Here is a 12061-nt window from a genome sequence, read left to right on the forward strand (position 1 = left end):
TGCCTTCTGTTTCAGGAAAATTGAAGTTCATTTTAAGCATTCATATACCAGCCAGAACTGTCGCATAAACTGTGGAGCTCAATTTCCACCACAAATAAATCCTGCAAATAAAAAAGGTGACTGAAAAAAAAAAAAAAATCAGGATTGAGAAATTTAAACTTGCAATTGCAATTGAAAAAAAAAAAGTCAAAACTAAAACTAAAGTTACAATTAGCTTTTTTTAAAAATTCTGTGATAGAAAATACACTTCAGTTTGAGTTTACATCTTGCTTTTGTTTTCATCACAGTTAAAAGGTATTTGCGACGTTTACATGACAATGATTGTTCTAAAAATGTAAACGTTTTTCCTTCGCATTTTTGAAAAGTTTCGCATACAGACGACAACATTGTCAAAACGATCCCAGTTTACTACATGGAGACGATAACAATATTGTTTTCAAAAACTTTGAAACCCAGTTTCAAAAGTGTTTATTTTCATGCCCCAAAATGCCGTTGTCATGTAAACACCGTTTACAAGTTTATATCTCATAATTCTGACTTTTCTAAGAATTGTGAGAAATAAATAACAGAATTGTGAGATATAAACTCAGAATTGTTAGAGTCTACATCTCGCAATTCAGATTATTTTTATTTTTTTGTTTGTTTCTGCCATGGAATAAAAAATGTAATTGTGACTTTTATCTCACAATTCTTTCTTTTTGCTCACTATTGTGAGTTTACATTTTACAATTGCAATTTTTTAATCTCACAATTCTGAGTTTATATCTTGCAATTCTGACTTTTCTATGAATTGCATTTTTTTGCAATTACCTGACTAGATATCTTGTAAAAATGAGCAGTCATACTAGTCCTAATGCATTCCATTCTAAACAAACAAACAAAAAAACTTTCAACTTTCAAGCTATTTCATGCTGACATTATATGCAGGTGATGTGTGCCGTTATCGAGTGATAGACATGGCCTGGCGAGCTCTCTTGCTGATGCTTGGGATTTTCAGACTTTTATCTAATAGTGGAAGCTGAAGCTGCCTGGGGCAGAGTGTAACTCAGGTGTGAAAGTGGAAGATGAGGCACCATGACTTATCCTCCACACTTCATGGAAGACACCACTTTGAGATCACCCATGGATGAGCAGTTCGGCCTCTCATGTGCAGAGGCAGGATGAGTTTGTTGATATCTGAGTGAGAAATAAGAGTAGAATAGAACGTTCTCTGAAGGAAATGTGAGTGCCTGTGCATAACTCTATGCTGGAGTGTTGTGGATTGTTGCCAGTGTGTTGCTATGCAGTTGCTTGCTAAGAAGTTTCTAGCATCAAAATGTTGTTGGCAAATTTTTGTCAATGTTTGTAAGAGAATTACATCTTATTTAAACTGCCAATATGTCTCATTTGTGATCAGCTGTACAAGTAAACTGAAATAAAAATGTATTCAGTCTCAACATGGAATGACATCTTAGCAGGAGAGGAGTTCACAACTGTTACTAGGGCAACCACAACAAGGAACGCCTACTAGAAACTGAGCAGTACAGTGACTGGCTACATGCAGCGACCAAGTACTGGCAGTGTGAACAAGGCTTTAGTGAGTGTGAAGGACTGGAAAGCAATTTGTCAGTTGGTGACTACTGTAAACATGCTATTTATTGTTGCAAAAAAAAAAAAAAAAAAAAAATAGCCATAAATAAATATATATACATATATAATCTGGGCTGTAGGGGGGCTGGGTGATTTGATGTTTCACCAAAACACTCTGCACAAGAAGTGATACATGGATGGGCGTATTGTCCTGATGAAGCTGCCAATCACCAGTTGCCCATATCTGCAGCTGTTTTCATCGTACTGCATTTCTAATCTCATATTTTCATATTACATGACTGTCTGCATATAGCAAGTTAATGCAATATATATATATATATATATATATATATATATATATATATATATATATACATATATACACACAAATATGATCAAGCAAAATTTAAAACTAATAAATGTAATACAAATAATGCAATAATTCATATCACTGTTTGTATAATGCAATAATGTTGCTAACTTGTAAATGTCATTCCATATTCAGACATAATGACCAAATGGTGTTTGAAAGCAGACAATGAACAAATTTATGCACAGTATCAATGGTTTTGCAGATGGTTTTGATTAACGGAAACCATACTTTGCATGTGAAGCTAAATGTATTTCATGCAAAAAACACTATTTTCAGCATTCTACTTCTAAAAAAAAAAACAGGGAGATGCATCATTCAGTATTCTCATTGGATTTTCTGCATGGCGCCACTCAGTTCTTGGGTGACTTTGTAGCAAGGCCTGTTCTGACGATGACTCATTCACCTTTCATCAGTATCAGATCAGTGGCTGAGGCTTTATTTCGTTTACAGTGCCTTTTGTCAAGAGGCTTCTAATGAAAATATAAGCCAGGTCAAGGACAGCGGTGTGTAAGAGCGATTTCAAACCATTGACAGCACGGCGAGCTCTTAAAATTCACAAAAACACATCCATCACCGCATGTGTCTGCTTCATATCTCTGGCCACAAACCGGTTACTGGAGCACTGATAACACATCGAATTAAGCCCTAACTGAGTGGAAGGAAAAGCTCACCAGCTGAGTCCACTCAAAGAGCAGGCAATAAGAAGTGAAAATGTGCCCCCATGCAGCATTGATGTGTAAAGTGGGATTTTAGTAAATGAATCTTACCAGCAATACGATCTTATGAGAAAGGTCAGCGTGCCATATTGCAACCCAGCACTGCCCTGTAGAGAAAGAAGAGTATTCATCATAGCGGTCTCTTAAGGATTCTCGCTGACCCGATCTTTCCGCCCCAATTTTCCAGCCTTGGTGTGGAGAGAAATATGGCAGCCTGTTGTCTTTATCACCTTAATTGGTACAAATCTCAGCCGCTGCCGGACCAAGATGAAATGAGACCTGAAAATAGACTCTGGCCTCATGAGCATTGGGTGTACGGCTCCCAAGAGTGCTTCAAGACTGATAGATACGACACCAGTACATACTCTGCCATTGTCAATATCTACCACAGTCACACAAAATACTGATTTGTGCTGTGTAAAGTGGCTAACCACAATAAACCAAGCCAACCAAGCAGATTTCTTGGTCCCTTTGTCATTTTTATGACTTATATTGATGGAGAGAAAGCAGTAAACAGTTATGAACCGAAGAACATTTACTCAAAATGTTCTAGTATGCATGCTAAGCGCTACAATTATGGTTTCAACAAGCCTCGCATTGCTATACGTCATGCTAATTCAGCCGGTTACTGTTTTTAAAAGTTGTAACTGGTGCAAGCTACTAGCAAACATCATATTAGCAGTTTTCATTTTTGAAACCCATCTATTTCAGCCTTGCGTTTCACTTACCTTAGTCAGGGTAAAGCACTCTATTGAGTCTCCATTAGTAAAAGGTGGTAACGGTTCACATGCTAACTGTGTTTACCTTTAACCAGGTTAGCCAGTGGGGTTTGCCAAAGCAAGCGTCACTATTACTTTTGCTCATACTTAAGGCTAGTATTCCCACACCATCTGTGCCTCAATTTGTGTGGCTTCTTACTCATTTCATTTTGCATAAATTAATCTTATGATAAAATAGTTTTACAGACTCACATTTTCTTGAGAAAATGGTTTTAGTGTTTATTTTATGTTATTTACAGTTAACAATTTTAGTGCTTCAACTTATTTCAGTCAGTTGCCAAGGCAATGTTTTTATTTTCCTTTTTTTCAGTTTTAGTTTGAACAGGTTTAATTTAAAGCAATACAGGTCTGTGTACCACAAGCAAGAGTAGCATAACAAAAGGGAGGTGAGGAGTGTTGATCCCCCAAACACTCTGACAGAAACACTTTCCTTGAAGTACAAAGTAATCCTTCAATTCCTGACATTTATTCTAAGCAATCTGTGAAGATCTCTGTTGTAGCTTTAACTTATGAGGCTTTATCACACGCTGACTCAAGAAAAATAGACATTCAGAAGAAGTTGTTTTTTATCCAACACTTTTGTAAGTGAAGGACGCAGAGTGACATTTTGTCAGACGTTCTTTTTAAAAATGCAGCTCAGAGTATTCAGTTTCACCCCAAAGGGTAGTTTTATTGCACAAAGGTTGATTTTTGCAGCGTAGAAGACATGGGGTTCACAGTATCATGTCTATTTCAGATGTTGCTCTTAAATTAAAATAAATTCAAGAGTCAACTGCTGACATACACTACTGTTCAAAAGTTTGGGGTCAGTAAGATTTTTTTTTTTTAAATAAATATTTTTATTGAGCAAGGATGCATTGAATTTATCAAAAGTGTCAGTAAAGACTTCTAGTTCAAATAAATGCTGTTCTTTTGAAATTGATATTCATTTATTCATCACATTTTCCATACAAATATTAAGCAGCACAACTGTTTTCAACACTGATAATAAGAAATGTTTCTTGAGCAGTAAATCAGCATATTAGAATGATTTCTGATGGATCATGTGACTCTGAAGACTGGAGTAATGATGCTGAAAATTCAGCTTTGATCACAGGAATAAATGACATTTTAACATATATTCAGTTATTTTAAATTGTAATAATATTTCGCAAGATTAATGCTTTTACTGATTTTCTTTATTTAATATTTACTACTAATAGCATCTGAGCAGAGTATGTGATATTGATGAAATCTATTCTGAAGCTCTAGAAACACAAAAAGACTAGGGTCTTTTTCTTAATATGAAGAAAAACAAGTGAGAACCCAAATGATTAACATTTTGTCATTAACTCACCCTCATGTTGTTCCAAACCTGTATGAGTTTCTTTCATCTGTTGAACACAAGGGAAGATATTTTGAAGAAAGCAAACAGTATCTGGTCCGCATTGACTTCCATAGAATTTTGAGCTTACTATAGAAATCAGTGGCTATCGGGAACTGTTTGGAACAGCTTGAGGTTGATTAAATGAACGATCCCTTTAATGAGATTTTTTTTTTTTTTTTTTTTTCTGTGGGACTAACTGTAAATTCCTAAGTAAAACCATGAATATGGATGTTTATACATTTAAATCTAAATCTAAATTGGGTTACAAGTTCACAAGTTCAATTCACTTAGAGTAATAGAATTGTAAGTAGTTGCAGAACTATTTTTGCTCACTTTGTATCTCTGTCTTATTATATAAGATGTTCTGAACAGCAGGTACATTCAGACTCACTGAAGATATTAGTTAGTCGCAGAGAAAACACTCCTCCTGAAAACATATGTCCAAAAGACTCATGCATTCATTTACATTTCAACAACTGTGGAAACATCATCATTAGAACCAATTATTCTGGATAAACAAATATGAAGTCTTGGCAAATACACTGCAATCATTTTAAATGCACACTAATTAGGTTAGTGCTAGAGTTTCATGCACTATTGACGAACAGCCGTTCTTGGCCAAAATATGAACCCCCCCCAAAAAAAAAAAAAAAAACATGGTGACCCTTTTTAACATGCAAAAAGCATTATGCAAGCGCTTGAACCATATCTAAAATGACAGCTTCCTAGTTGCTAAAGTGTTGCACGCAACCTCGCAGGAAATCCGTGTAATTCTGACAGAAAACACAGCATCCCATTTCACCTTAAATCGTCTTTACAAATTCTATCCGGAGAGAGCTGACGACAGTTTAGCAAGTAACTAATGGCGGATCCCACAGTGCATTTCAGCCACCTGTCATGTCTCAAGAGAAACAGGTGAACACTGACAGCGACAGTGACAAGTTCTGCATCCGGCGACAGTTTCGAAGGAAGGAGCTGATAGTCTGAAAAAAGCAAGCCAATCAGAAGAGCAAGTATGGATAAGTAAGACTGAGAGGCTGTTGGCGTCTGTGGGTAATTGCAAAATTGCAGCGTTCGAGCCCCGGTGTTAATTGGGTTATGACGGACATAAGCGTGATGATTCATCCCCTAGATGATACTCTATATATTGGCTAGATTGTAAAACCGATTAAGTCCAGCCTCACTCAAACGACCTAAACATGAGGCTGCATCTTATCCGTCTCAGATGGTTTTGCATTAACATTTGCGCAGACACGTAGCACAGAGGCAAGGGATACAACCTTGATGGGATCAGCAAGGTCACGGTGAACAATTATGGGTTGCCTCATTACTCCGCTATGCACTCTTTGGTTCCCATGGAAACCCTTATGAGGTGACAGATGAGTGGAGCTGGAGTTGGCCTCCCACGCGTCGTCACGTCGAGCGTTCCCTGAAGACTCCACTCGTTGATAATAGTACGCCCAGGGACCAAGACGCATTGTTTAAAATAAAACAGCCATTAGGAGTGGGATGTTCAAGTGAAATATTGCCGTACACAAATAGGCCATTTTGCCATAACTGGGACATAGTTACAGTATAACAATAAGACCTAGATATGATGTTTTTTTTTTTTGCTGCCTGTTGCAAGGTTATAAATTACAGAGACTTTACATAATTTGTGGGTAATTAAAGCAGCATTATTGTATTTTATTTATAGATGGTTTTGGAGTTATGATTCAGAATGTGAATTCATATCTTTAGCCATGTTGTTTTGGCTTTTACATGAACTGCACCAATATTGTGATTTTGTCTCATATTGACTGAAAAGATGTTTATCTTAATGCAAAAGTTAACAACCTAGTTTTCATTCAAGGAAACTGTTAGCAAGCCCTTCCTTACAAAAATATTCAAGTACAACCATGTTTATTTGCTTACTATGGTAATACCACGTTTCTGAATATATATGGATGTACTGTTTTTGCTTGGACCAGTGTTGTTTTTAGTTATTTGTGTACAATTATAGTTTTTATTAATATTTTGAATTAGCTTTTATTTTTATACTTTAGTTTTCATTTTAATTTGTTACATTTTTAGTAATTATTTATGTTTTTTATATTTCTATTTAGGTTTAATTTATTTCTTATTTCAGTTTTAGTGTTTATTTTATGTTATTTACAGTTAGTAATTTTAGTGCTTTAACTTACTTAGTTGCCAAAACAATGTTTTTATTTTCCTTTTTGTTCAGTTTCAAAGTGTTTGGATCTAATATTTATATTTTATTTTAGCTTTATTTCAATTAACAATTTTTTTAAATTATTTACATTAGTTGATGATAACAACCCTGATTTTGACATGTACCATCCTAATACCATGGTATATTTTGATGAACCTTAAAGTCTAAATACAGTGCAAGTTCCATGATACAGTAATATATTCTGAAATTGATGTACCATGGCATTTAGATACATAGAAATACCATTGTACTTCCATGGTAATTTTTTAAAGTTAACTATGGGACTTTGATATGGTATTCATTCAGAAACAAACTATATATCAAAGTATAAAAGCATCCACAAAGTGGAGTATCAAATTATCAGTGGTATCAACTATTAGTATACCACAGAAACTACCCTTTTAAGAGGGTCTTGTGGCAGTGGTACAGTGATGGTCGTAATATTATGTCATTTTGATATAAACCATGGTATTTACTCCAAAGTATTTCTAAGAACACTATGGTAGTACTTTTTGTGGTGTTTAAATACATAAGTACTGTACTCGTTCAGAAACATAGTATATATCAAAGTAGCAGAGTATCAGATATCACAGTACCTTGGGAATTATGCTTACCGTGTTTAAAGCACATTGGAGTACCATGTAAATTCCCTTATGAAAAAGTACTATAGCAGTACAATGGTAATATGGTACTACAAAGTACTTCTAAGAATACCATATGGTTCTTTTTTGTGTTTTTGTACTTGAGCATGGTTATCCTTAAAAATCATGGTATATGTGAAAGTATCATGGAATTAAAGTCTGATAAACCATGTATTTGAGCAGAAACTATGCTTACCATGGTAAAGTTTTGCAAGGGCAGAGCTGTCTGGAGTCGGTCACCTGGGCCATTTTAATCTCTCCAGCTCTCATCTCTTTCCTTTATGGCGTTTTGATTTTGAATGGCACCATTCATAACAACGCTCCCAACAACACACAGTGAGGAATATTTCAACCAGAGCTGTCTGTGGGACCCTGGACTTCCATAAAACCTGTCCAGACAGCTGTGAAGAAACTGACACATGAAGAGAAGAGATGAAACGCCTCATGAATAAAGGTGAAGAGTGAATTAGTTATTCAACAGAGTTTGAGTGATGCCAAAGGCTACAGAAAGAGGTGAGAGGAACAGGTTGAATGCAGCCAGGTTGAGGAGAAGCAGGGGGCTCTAGAGACCTACCGATTTCCCCTCAAGGGAAACTCTGCGTGTCGACTCGGCAAGTGTGTGGCACAATGCGACGTGACAAAACTAGAATGCATCAGTTATAATTATTTCCCAGATAGCCCATGTACGTCTGAAAGATGTCTGTTAGAGATCGCTTCATCTGGAAAGCATCTGCTGTGTACAAACATCTGATAGACATCTGCTACACTCGGATATATGTCACAATATGGAAGAAAAGATCTGTCACTACTTCCATTTCATCGTGACTTTAATAAAAAAAAGCCCCCTGAGGTCATTTTCACTAATCAATATTAACTGATACTGCATGAAATTAATTTTATGTAAAAAAGTGAAAATGAGTCCATGGAGTATAAGTAGTCCCAGCTTCATTTACCCATAAGAGCAGTCTGATATACAGAATACCATGGATGGTGAGAACTCCACCTTTAAATTGTGTCATGTGGAGAATTTTTGCTTTCAGTGTGGACAGACAAATGACTAAACATGCTCAATTCACAACAAATCATCCATTTATTGAACTGCAGTATGAACAACATAGTCAATTAAAATGGGAGAAATCTAATTTAGTTGCATCAAACTGCTATGCTCTCTAGCCGTACAGTATATACAGGTGCATCTCAATAAATTAGAATGTCGTGGAAAAGTTCATTTATTTCAGCAATTCAACTCAAATTGTGAAACTTGTGTATTAAATAAATTCAGTGCACGCAGACTGAAGTAGTTTAAGTCTTTGGTTCTTTTAATTGTGATGATTTTAGCTCACAATTAACAAAAACCCACCAATTCACTATCTCAACAAATTAGAATACTTCATAAGACCAATAAAAAAAAAAAAAACATTTTTAGTGAATTGTTGGCCTTCTGTAAAGTATGTTCATTTCCTGTACATGTACTCAATACTTGGTAGGGGCTCCTTTTGATTTAATTACTGCCTCAATTCGGCATGGCATGGAGGTGATCAGTTAGTGGCACTGCTGAGGTGGGATGGAAGCCCAGGTTTCTTTGACAGTGGCCTTCAGCTCATCTTCATTGTTTGGTCTCTTGTTTCTCATTCTCCTCTTGACAATATCTCATAAATTCTCTATGGGATTCAGGTCTGGTGAGTTTGCTGGTCATGGTGATTTAACCAACTTTTGGTGCTTTTGGCAGTGTGGGCAGGTGCCAAATCCTGCTGGAAAATGAAATCAGCTTCTTCAAAAAGCTGGTCAGCAGAAGGAAGCATGAAGTGCTCCAAAATTTCTTGTTAAACGGGTGCAGTGACTTTGGTTTTCAAAAAACACAATGGACCAACACCAGCAGATGACATTGCACCCAAAATCATCACAGACTGTGAAAACTTAACACTGGACTTCAAGCAACTTGGGCTATGAGCTTCTCCACCCTTCCTCCAGACTCTAGGACCTTGGTTTCCAAATGAAATACAAAATTTCTCTCATCTGAAAGGAGGACTTTGGACCACTGGGCAACAGTCCAGTTCTTCTTCTCCTTAGCCCAAGTAAAGACACCTCTGACGTTGTCTGTGGTTCAGGAGTGGCTTAACAAGAGGAATACGACAACTGTAGCCAAATTCCTTGACACGTCTGTGTGTGGTGGCTCTTGATGCCTTGACCCCAGCCTCAGTCCATTCCTTGTGAAGTTCTTGAATCAATTTTGCTTGACAATCCTCATAAGGCTGCGGTTCTCTCGGTTGGTTGTGCATATTTTTCTTCCACACTTTTTCCTTCCACTCAACTTTCTGTTAACATGCTTTGATACAGCACTCTGTGAACAGCCAGCTTCTTTGGCAATGAATGTTTGTGGCTTACCCTCCTTGTTAAGGGTGTCAATGATTATCTTCTGGACAACTGTCAGATCAGCAGTCTTCCCCATGATTGTGTAGCCTAGTGAACCAAACTAAGAGACCAGTTGGTTTGAAGGCTCAGGAAACCTTTGCAGGTGGTTTGAGTTGATTAGCTGATTGGCATGCCACCATATTTGAATTTGTTGAGATTTGAGGGTTGAGGGTTTTTGTTAAATGTGAGCCAAAATCATCACAATTAAAAGAACCAATTGCTGAAATAAATGAACTTTTCCACGACATTCTAATTTATTGAGATGCATCTATAGATAAAAAAATATTAGAAAGGAAGCATTTTGTTATTTTGGAAGTTCACACAGGTTTCACATAGTATTACCATGGCTTTAGGACATGGCACCAAGGGAATGGGTTGGTTTTTGGAAACTGGAACAGTAGGGTTGGAATACCATGGTGTATGATCATTCTCTACCATAGTAATTAAAAATATTCACTATGTGTATGGGAACTTTCTGAATGTAAGAATGTGACATAAATCAGTACCTATAATTTTTCCATTTATACTTTCCTTATCTTGAGGAAACAAAAATAAAAGATCATATATGTGCAAATAACCCTTTACATAAGACCTGATCATTGGTTGTTCTGAAAGGCCAGGAGGATTATCTGGCTTAGAAAGTTAATCAAACACCTCTGTGAGGTTTTGAACATCTTGGGTTATTATTTATTCATATGAGAACCAGGCCAGTCAATATTATAATAAAACACATCTTCATGCAACTATTGTCGGTCTTCCATGGGGACGGGGGGTTTCTATTCATCTCGTCTCTGGCAATGGTTCCATTCTGACCTGAAGCCAAGCACGTTCTTTGAGATGAAATCGCAGGAATTGGACATTCAAGCCCTTAAGAAGGATCGTGATGCTGCTATTAGTCAAAAGGTGGCACTGTTTCACTGCTCACTTCAAGCCCATATTTCATCCCACAAAGATGCTTTTGAAAGTGTCTTGAGATAACACAAAACGAGACAGATCTCTGTTTGAAGGCATGCCAAACAAAGGAATCTTGTACTAAGCATGACATTAGCTCGCCACTTTTAAATCACAGAGAGGAACAATTGATTGTTACACAATAAAGCCCAAAGTTTCACACTGAGTTAAATGTACCAAATGACATAATTAGCACACTGATTAAACTCATTTGTGGTGAGGGCTGATGGGCTGGGGTGGCTGAGTCTTGATGCTCAGATAAGTGTTTCTATTTGGATGAAACCAGCTTGATTACAAACTAAAATGTAACTGAGCGCTTGGCTGCCATCTGAGTACACAAACCGCAGACATAAGCAGTTCAGGGATGTTATGGGTGGGTTAGAATCTGCACTGTTGTATAAAAGTTGCATATTACACAATATATAGAGCAATGCAACAAAGACTTGACAATCTGTTTGAGGAGAAAACAACATCAGAGAAAACAGCAATCAAATGATCAAAGTCATCAGAACAGTCCTGTTTAATGTTAGAACTACATAATACATCAAGAACACCATAAATCCATATCACCACAAATTTTATTTCAAAAACAAGAGCTATGCAAAATATCGTGAAAATCAAGAGCGTTGCAAAATATCGTCTTTATAAAACAGTCACAAACTCAAGTTGAGAACCTCAATATTTCAAGAAATGACAAACAGCTTTCACAACCTATGTAATGCGATGTATTTATGAGTGAAACAAATTATGTAATGAGAAAATACTGTAGGATGGGACTTTTTTAAAATTTGGAATAGATTTGATTGTAGGTGAACCTGAAGGTGAGTTTGCAATGTTATTCTTTGGAATAACACTGTATAATTCATCAGTGAACAATAAAACTATAAAGTGTACTAAGAAATTTCAATTTCATTTTGACTTTAACCTGTGTAGATGGAACAAATCATAAACCTGGTTTGAAAATAAACATAACTAATTCAACAAACACAAGCATTGCTTTTAGCTCTCATTAGTGCACATCTTCCTGCCATGGACTTTATTT

This window comes from Cyprinus carpio, chromosome A11, assembly GCF_018340385.1.
Source record: "Cyprinus carpio isolate SPL01 chromosome A11, ASM1834038v1, whole genome shotgun sequence".
Classification (NCBI taxonomy): domain Eukaryota; kingdom Metazoa; phylum Chordata; class Actinopteri; order Cypriniformes; family Cyprinidae; genus Cyprinus; species Cyprinus carpio.